Source organism: Corythoichthys intestinalis, chromosome 14, assembly GCF_030265065.1.
Source record: "Corythoichthys intestinalis isolate RoL2023-P3 chromosome 14, ASM3026506v1, whole genome shotgun sequence".
Classification (NCBI taxonomy): Eukaryota; Metazoa; Chordata; class Actinopteri; order Syngnathiformes; family Syngnathidae; genus Corythoichthys; species Corythoichthys intestinalis.
The window spans coordinates 2,399,357-2,409,189 of NC_080408.1; the positions used below are offsets into that span (position 1 = coordinate 2,399,357).

Genomic DNA, 9,833 nt, shown 5'->3' on the forward strand with positions numbered 1-9,833 from the left:
AATATTGGAGTAGAGAGACTGAAACAATGAATTTTTGCGGGTCTCTTCGTCGCGTTTTCCTCGTTCTGAATAATTCCCACTCAATGGGCTGAATATTAAAACCGATGAGCCCAGTCTCCCGCTGACGTCATCCACCTGACGTCATCCACCTGATGGGGACACTACTGCCCTATAATGGTAGGCGTGGCTAACCGGCAGATTAAAAGACAAATTTCTCGTCATCTGCGCTTTGCTAAATTGTTGTATCAAATCGTCTCAAAATATGATTCTAATTCACATAATAATGCTATTTAAGACTTTTTTTCTCTTGTCGTATGCTCTTTAAGTTGACTGTCTGAACGGGACAGGTCGCATAGAAGCCCACCCCGCTATTTGAGAAGTACTGAGCCACAGGAAGCGTCCAGTTGAAGTTATTGTTCCCAAAGGAGGGGCCACAAAATATTAAGTGTGATGGTTCACTTACTTATTTTTCCCCCTTCTGTCATTGCATGCTATCCTCATTAAAATATGAAAACTCGGGCTGTCAAACGATTAAAATTTTTAATCGAGGTAATCACAGCTTAAAAATGAATTAATCGTAATTAATCGCAATTCAAACCATCTATAAAATATGCCATATTTTTCTGTAAATTATTGTTGGAATGGAAAGATAAGACAGAAGACGGATATATATATTCAAAATACAGTACATAAGCACTGTATTTGTTTATTATAACAACAAATCAACAAGATAGCAATAACATTATTAACTGTTAAAGTGATCCATGGAAAGAAAGACTTGTAGTTCTTAAAAGATAAATGTTAGTACAAGTTATAGAAATTTTATATTAAAACCCCTCTTAATGTTTTCGTTTTGATCAAATTTGGAAAAATTTCAATCAAAAAAATAAACTAGTAGGTTGCCATTATTGTTGTAAATAATTACACAATTCTCATGGTCATAAAATCAGTCACACCCAAGCGCCACCAGAGGGCGACAAAACACAAGTAACAAGTGCACATGACCCATTCTGTCATTTTAATCTGTCTGTTTGAGCGGGGCATGTGCGTCAAATATTTTAACGTGATTAATTAGAAAAATGAATTACTGCCCGTTAACGCGATAATTTTGACAGCCCTGATGAAAACCTATACATGTTTGGGTGGTTTTAGTTAAAGCAGACACTGTTTTTTTTCATCTGTGTGATTTTGACAAAGATCTGATCACATTTGATGGTGATTTTATGTAGAAATGTGAAAAATTCCAAAAGGTTCAGATACCACGGTAGATGAAAACGTTTTGGAGTCCACACTCATAAAAGAGATCAAAACAGACATAAAAGAAACCCAAAAATAGTCTTCCCCAATGTAATAAAAAAGGTATGCAGTTTCATCTGCAGTAAATTTCTAAAGAAATCAGTGCTTTTGAGAGTGTTAAATCAGCAGAAAACAAGCTTTGAAGGCCTCCAGGGGGCACCACTGTTTTGTCCACATGGCGACAAGGGTTTGTGTGATCCCGACAACCTTGACAGCAAGGTGTGTGCTTTTGTCTATCTACGTGACAGCTATCAGTGACAAGAGAGCTTTTCACTTGTTTCCCAGCTTTGGATAAACGGGCCACATTGAAACTAATATTGACGTCCTGGACGTCAATGTGACAAGGTAATTGTATTTCCTCTACTTTGTTTCTAACAGCCCTTTTATCATATTGTCGGCGAGGTCAACAATATATTGATCCCATAAAAGTAGACGGAATGGGTGGTGGCAGTCACATTGTTGTGACTTGATTTGTTATCTATCTGCTCTTTCATTCACTGCCATTGACAGCATTGGACGTCAAATCCTACGTACTGAGCTATTCCAGAATGCTGCTGCTAGAGCAGGGGTCCCCGCCTCCACATTTGGTCCGGTCCCTTGAACCAAAAAAAAAAAGAAAAATTCCCTCAATAGTGTTATTTATTTCCTGGCTTTTTTTTCTGTGAAGAACCCAGAAAGGGTTATTTGGTTATTATCGATTTAATTAATAGTGTTATTATTATTTATTATATTATATTATTAATAGTGTTGTTATTATTATTATTAATAGTGTTATTATTATTTATTATATTATATTATAATTTATTATTAGGGCTGTCAAACGATTACAAATTTTAATGGAGTTAATCACAACTTAAAAATGAATTAATCGTAATTAATCGCAATTCAAACCATCTAGAAAATATGCCATATTTTTCTGTAAATTATTGTTAAAATGGAAAGATAAGACAGAAGACGGATATATATATTCAACATACAGTACATAGGTACTGTATTTGTTTATTATAACAATAAATGAACAAGATAGCAATAACATTATTAACTGTTAAAGCGATCCATGGATAGAAAGACTTGTAGTTCTCAAAAGATAAATGTTAGTACAAGTTATAGAAATTGTATATTAAAACCCCTGTTAATGTTTTCGTTTTAATAAGATTTGTAAAACTTTCAATCAAAAAATAAACTAGTAGCTCGCCATTGTTGATGTCAATAATTACACAACGGTGCTGAAACCCATAAAATCAGTCGCACCCAAGCGCCAGCAGAGGGCTACAAAACACCCAAAAAGACAAGTAACAAGTGCACATGACACTGTGCTGTCAATTTAATCTGCTTGAGCGGGGCATGTGTGTTAAATGCGTCAAATATTTTAACGTGATTAATTTTAAAAAATTAATTACCGCCCATTAATGCGATAATTTTGACAGGCCTATATAATATATTATATTGTATTATATTGTTATTACTATTATTTAAAAAAAAAAAAAAAAAAAGTTCTTTACTTTTGTTCCATCAAGAATCCAGAAAGGGTTATTTGATTGTGGCTTTCTGAAAAACAATATATTTTTACATTTAGGCACTCCTGCAATCGTCACACCTTTTCTGTTGCAAACTGACCCCGGCCCCTCATCAGAGAAGGGAAAAGAGTTATGTGGCCCTCAAAGGAAAAAGTTTGGGGACCCCTGTGCTAGAGTCTTTACAAATACAAGGAAACAGGACCATATTTCACCAATCATGAAATCATTTTATCTCACCAAACAAAAATATCATTGAATTTGGCCCGCACAAGAAGCTCCAGCTCAGCATGCACTTTGTTGCACTTCTCAGTTTATTGATAGCCAATCACAAATCGCGATACATCACATTATCATACTCTAACTGATGTTTCAGACAGTGACATCCGTCTGCCCGGCGCCCCGTTGGAGTCAGAGGCCAGAGCCAATCAAGTGGCGGGTCTGACGATAGCTATCGATCGAGGGTCTGCTGTTGAAAGAGTCTCTCGCAGGCGTATTGAGCTGCAAGAACCTTTGTCTGAGCTCATCATCTAGTCTCATGATAAGGCACCGCTAATGCTTTCTGACCTTGAGCTGTCAGAATGGCCGAAGAACAATATGCAGAGACGGAAGATGCTTTACATATTTAATGTCAGTTGATTAACACTGAAGGAGATCGTACCTTTTCTCGTAGGCACCGTCTAACTGTTTGCATTATTCTATCACACTTAATATAATTTGCCAAGTGGTATTTTGTTTGCCATGTGGCAAAATTGATTTTGCCACGCAAATTTTTTTTTTGCCATTTGGCATTTTTTGTGCCATGTGGCCCTGAAATGACTCAAAATCAACAGGAAGTGATCCAATATAAACAGTAAGTGAACCTGAAATGCTCCAAATTTTACAGGAAATGACTCCATATATACAGGAAATCCGAGATGCCTCAATGGCAACAGGAAGTGACCCTGAAATGACTCAAAATCGCAGCAGGGCGGAGAACGAAAATTAGTATTTACCATGTGGCATTTTTCTGCCATGTGTCGTAATGGATTTTGCCATGTGGCATTTTTTTCCCATGTGGTAAAACGGATTTTTCCACGTGGCATTTCTTTTTGGCGTGTGCCAGATGGCAAAATCCATTTTGCCACATGGCAAACAAATGCCACGTGGTAAAATCTGTTTTGCCACATGGCAGAAAAATGCCACATGGCAAAATCCATTTTTCCAAATGGCAAAAAAGCGATACGGCAAAAAACATGCTACATGGCAAAAAAATAAAATAAAATAAAATAAAATGCCACATGGCAAAATCTATTTTGCCACATGAAAAAAAATGCCACATGGCAAAATCCATTTTGTCACATGGCAAAATCTATTTTGCCACATGCCAAAAAAAGCCGCATGGAAAAATCCATTTTGCCACATGGAAAAAATGCCATATAGCCAAAAAAAAAGCAACATGGCAAAAAAAAAATGCCACATGGCAACAAAAATACCACATGGCAAAATCCATTTTGCCAAATGGCAAAAAAATGCCACATGGTAAAATCCATTTTGCCACATGGAAAAAAATGTGACATGGCAACATCCATTTTGCCACATGGAAAAAAAAATGCCAAATGGCAAAAAAAAAATTCCACATGGCAAAATCAATTTTGCCACATGCCAAAAAAATGCCACATGGCAAAATCAATTTTGCCACATGGCAAAAAAAAAAAAGCCAAATGGCAAAAAAAAAAAAAAAAAAAAAAATCCACATGGCAAAATCAATTTTGCCACATATCAATTTTGCCACATGGCAACAAAAATGCCAAATGGCAAAATCCATTTTGCCAAATGGCAAAAAAATGCCACCTGGCAAAATCAATTTTGCCACATGGCAAAAAAAAAAGCCAAATGGCAAAAAAAAATATTTAAAAAACATTTAAAAAATGTTTTTTTTTTTAAATGTGGCAAAATCCATTTTGCCACATGGCAAATCCCACTTTTGGTTCTCTCTGTCTCTCCAAAATCAACAGGAAATGACCCAATATAAACAGAAAGTGAACCCGAAATACCCTAAAATGTGACCAGATATCCAGAGGTAGTCCGAGAAGCCTCAAAATAAACAGGAAGTGACCCAATATACCAACCATCACAGCAAAACTACCATAGCAATTTCTCCAGATTTTTTTCTTTTGTTCATGATCCTTTTTTTCCCCATCACCTGGTGCAACTTATAGTTTGAAAAATACGCTCTGTAAAGGAAATGTGTGTTATTTTTAAAACAGTTCTTTGTCTGAGGGTTTTATTCAGTGTCTCATTGAAGTGCCCTTCATATGCATCCCTAAGCAAACAACAAATAGTCAGAGGCCCACTCGGTCCTGAGAGACACCCGGAGAGTAGCAGCTGCTGTCCACGCACGGACGCACACACACTCTTCTGACATGCTTGTTTGCCATTTGTAAGGGTTGGTAAACATTGATACGCCTCCCTTCACACAACTGCTATCCTGTGATATGAGCCTCCAGGATTTAATGATTCCATTTTGTTTATTAATGGCGGCAGTGCAATTTGAATAAATAGGCCAGGTAAACGGATGACATCATGCTTATCACCAGTCACACTGCATTGAAAAAGAAAAGGGCGGAAATCTGAAGTAACCAGACAGTTTCTAGTGCGCACCAGATATTTTCTATGGTGCACCAGGTAGTTTCTAGTGCACACCAGACAGTATCTAGTGCGCACCAGACAGTTTCTAGTGCGCACCAGACGGTCCCTAGTGTGCATCAGACGGTCTCTAATGCACACCTGACGGCTTCTGGTGCACACCAGTTTCTATTGCGGACCAGGTAGTTTCTATTGTGCACCAGGTACTTTCTTGTGTGCACCAGATTGTTTCTAGTGCGCACTAAATAGTTTAAATTTATTTGATTTCTGTGGATGTCCTTTTACTTCAAAAGAACAGTTGGCTAACTTGCATAGCAAAAGTCTGCTAACTTAAATGCTAAATAATGCTAATGTTTACCAGATTGCGTCTAGTGCGCACCAGATAGTTTTCAGTGTAAACCAGATTGTTCCAAGTGCACACCAGATTGTTCCAAGTGTGCACCAGATTCTTTCTAGTGCGCACCAGATAGTTTCTAGTGTGCACCAGTTAGTTCCTAGTGCGCGCCAGATTGTTCCTAGTGCGCACCAGATTGTTCCTAGTGCGCACCAGATTGTTCCTAGTGCGCACTAAATAGTTTAAATTTATTTGATTTCTGTGGCTGTCCCTTTACTTCAAAAGAACAATTGGCTAACTTGCATAGCAAAAGTCATCTAGCTTAAATGCTAAATAATGCTAATGTTTACCAGATTGCGTCTAGTGCGCACCAGATAGTTTTCAGTGCAGACCAGATTGTTCCAAGCGCGCACCAGATTCTTTCTAGTGCTCACCAGATAATTTCTAGTGCGCACCGGATAGTTTCTAGTGCACACCCGTTAGTTTCTAGTGCGCACTAGATTGTTCCAAGTGCACACCAGATTGTTCCTAGTGCGCACCAGATTGTTTCTAGTGCACGCCATAGTTTCTAGTGTGCACCAGATTGTTCCCTGTGTGCACCAGATTTGTTTCTAGTGCTCACCACATTGTTTCTAGTGCGCACAAGATAGTTTACTGCGCCCACCAGATTGGTCCCAGTGCACACCAGATTGTTCCAAGTGCACACCCGATTGTTTCTAGAGCGCGCCAGATTGTTCCCAGTGCGTACCACAGTTTCTAGTGCGCACAAAATAGTTTCTGGTGTGCACAAGATAGTTTACAGCGCCCACCAGATTGTTCCCAGTGCGCACCCAATTGTTTTTCTAGTGCGCACCATAGTTTCCATTGTGCACTAGATTTTTCCCAGTGCACACCAGATTGTTCCTAGTGCTCAACAGATTGTTTCTATTGTGCACCAGCTAGATTCTAGTGCGAACCCGATAGTTTTTAGTGCGCACCCGTTAGTTTCTAGAGTGCACCAGATTGTTCCCAGTGCACACCAGATTATTCCCAGTGCACACCAGATTGTTCCTAGTGCACACCCGATTGTTTCTAGTGCGCAAAAGATAGTTTCAGTGAGCACAAGATAGTTTACAGCGCTCACCAGATTGTTCCCAGTGCACACCAGATTGTTCCAAGTGTGCACCCAATTGTTTTTCTAGTGCGCACCATAGTTTCCAATGTGCACTAGATTGTTCCTAGTGCACACCAGATTGTTTCTAGTGCGCACCATAGTTTCTAGTGCGCATCAGATAGTTTTTAGTGCGCACCCGTTAGTTTCTAGTGCGCGCCATAGTTTCTAGAGCGCACCAAATTGTTCCCAGTGCTCACCAGATAGATTCTATTGCACACCAGATTGTTTGTAGTGTGCACCAGATAGTTTCTAGTGTGCACCCATTAGTTTCTAGTGCTTGCCATAGTTTCTAGTGCGCATCAGATTGTTCCCAGTGCGCACCAGATTGTTTCTAGCACGCACCAGATTGTTTCTAGTGCGCACCAGATAGTTTTCAGTGTGCACCAGAATGTTTCTAGTGTGCACCAGATTGTTCCCAGTGCGCACCAGATTGTTTCTCGTACTCACCAGTTTCTAGTGCGCTCCAGATAGTTTCTAGTGCACACCAGATTGTTTCTAGTGCGCACTTGATAAGTTTCTAGTGCGCACAAGATAGTTTACAGCGCTCACCAGATTGTTTGTAGTGTGCACGAGATTGTTTCTAGTGCTCACCAGAGTTTTTAGTGCACACCAGCTAGTTTCTAGAGTGCACCAGATTGTTTTGCAGTGCGCATGTCCCTTTAGGAGCTCCGTACAGGTTTGTTGTCTTCTGTTCTGAGGAGTTTTCTTGTCAAGGAAATGCATCCGTGGCTTGTCGCCTTGTTAAACTGGATTGCCCTCTAGGGCCTAGCATGAATACATCGTTTTCACGTGGAATTGCGCTGTCGTTCGAATGGAGATGGATACATGAAATTTGTCGTATTCTTGGATGTAAACAGCACTTTAGAACCGTCATGGACGGGGCTAGAAGTTCTATCCGTTTGAGGCCTAGCAACGAATGAACGAATGTCCAGCCTCCCACTTGAAACGGATTTGACGTCTACTCATGATCAACACATTCATTTTTCAAGAGTAAAAACTGCATTTATTATGCAAACTTTCTTTAGCCCTTTGTTTTCAAGCCCTGTATATCCATAAAAAGAAATCCTACACCAAACTAGAAGGGAAGCGTACTGATAACCATGACACTCACTTTCTCTCCCTCACCCAGAGGGAAATTTTCCAGTCGCGGAGATGATAAGAGTGTGGCAGATCACGTTGACAGTCGGTGAATGAAGATGTTGGGTTGCTCAGACATGCTACACTTGGACTGGACAAGCATCCAGAGAATAATCTGCGGAATGATCGGTATGCACTGTGACTGTATTTACCTTGAAAATCATTGATCCGCTGATACAATTGGACAGCGAGTCAAAGAATGAAGAAGGAAATGAAACGAGATTATCATCTGATTATCGCTGTTCTCGTCTCCCGCTAGGAACAGGTTGAGAATTTCCTCCGCATTCAAACCTTTTGTCACCTTCGGGTGTATCGAACCGGGACGGCTGGCGTTGAATGATGCCGTTTCGGCGCCGATGACATCGATAGACGTCCAATCCGTTTGGAGTGGGAGGGCACAAGTGTGTGCATGTTTGCTTGTTTTCTTTGCTAAACCATGATGTATATAAAATTTCTGTATTCCTCGATGGCACTAGCATATGTATGTTTTTTTTTTTTTGCCATTTAAAAATGATGTACAGTGCCCTCCATAATTATTGGCACCCATGAAAAAGATGTGTTTTTTAGCTTCTAATAATTTTTTAAAAAATTCAAATAATATGGGACCTTAATGGAAAAAAAGAGAAAAATCCAACCTTCAATACAAGTGCATTCATTCAGTGGGGAAAAAATCCCACATAAAGAAAAAATTATTTGACATCAAATAATGTGTGTCACAAGTATTAGCACCCCTGGTGTTAATACTTTGTACAACCCCCTTTTGCCAACAAAACAAGGTCTGGGGACTGAGATGGCCATGGGAGGAGCTTGATTTTGTGTCTGGTGAACCATTTCTGTGTAGATTTGGCCATATGTTTAGGGTCATTGTCTTTCTGAAAGACCCAGTGACGAACCATCTTCAGCTTTCGGGCAGAGGGCAACAGATTTTGATTTGAAATGTCCAGGTATTTCAAAGCATTCATGATTCCATGCACCCTAACAAGGTTCCCAGGGCCTTTGGAAGCGAAACAGCCCCACAGCATCACTGAGCCACCCCCATACTTCACAGTGGGTATGAGGTGCTTTTCAGCATGCGCATCTTTCGTGGCACGCCAGACTCACTCAGAGTGTTTGTTGCCAAAAAGCTCAATCTTGGTCTCATCTGACCAAAGCACACGGTCCCAGTTGAAGCCTGGGACCGTGTGTATTTTTGTGTGAGACCAAGATTGAGCTTTTTGACAACAAACACTCTAACAATGTGCTAATAATTGTGACAAACATGATTTGAAGTCAAATATTTTTTTCCTTTATGTGGGATTTTTTCCCCCACTGAATGAATGCACTATTGAAGGTTGGAGTTTTCTCTTTTTTTCCATTAAGGTCGCATATTATTTGAATTAAAAAAAAAAAATAGAAGCTAAAAAACACATCTTTTTCAGGGGCGCTAATAATTATGGAGGGCACTGTATATAAAATTTGTATTGTTGTTGATTGTGGGACATTTCGAGGTCACTTCAGGGTCACTTCCTAATGACTTTGGGACATTTCAGGGCCAATTTGAGCTAATTAGGGGGCATTCGATTGTCCCTTCCTTTTGATGTGTCACTTCCTGTGATTTTGGGGCATTTCCGGGGTCACTTCCTGGCGATTCGGGGCAATTTCATTGTCGCTTCCTGTTGACATGTCACTTCCTGTGATTTGACTTAGAGTGGCTGCTGCTGGCTGACAAAAAAAAATTCTAATATCCCTCCTCTTTAAAGGGGCAAGATGAGGCGGCATGTTGGTGACATGT

At 39.8% G+C, this 9,833-nt stretch overlaps 1 long non-coding RNA gene across 1 annotated transcript; it reads left to right on the plus strand.

The window, feature by feature from the left end:
* The first annotated feature begins 1,537 nt into the window (after nt 1–1,537).
* Nucleotides 1,538–8,434, plus strand: LOC130929639 (uncharacterized). Its single transcript, XR_009066932.1, has 3 exons — nt 1,538–1,641; nt 8,055–8,191; nt 8,322–8,434. It is a non-coding gene; the product is annotated as an uncharacterized LOC130929639 (long non-coding RNA).
* Nucleotides 8,435–9,833: the final 1,399 nt, after the last annotated feature.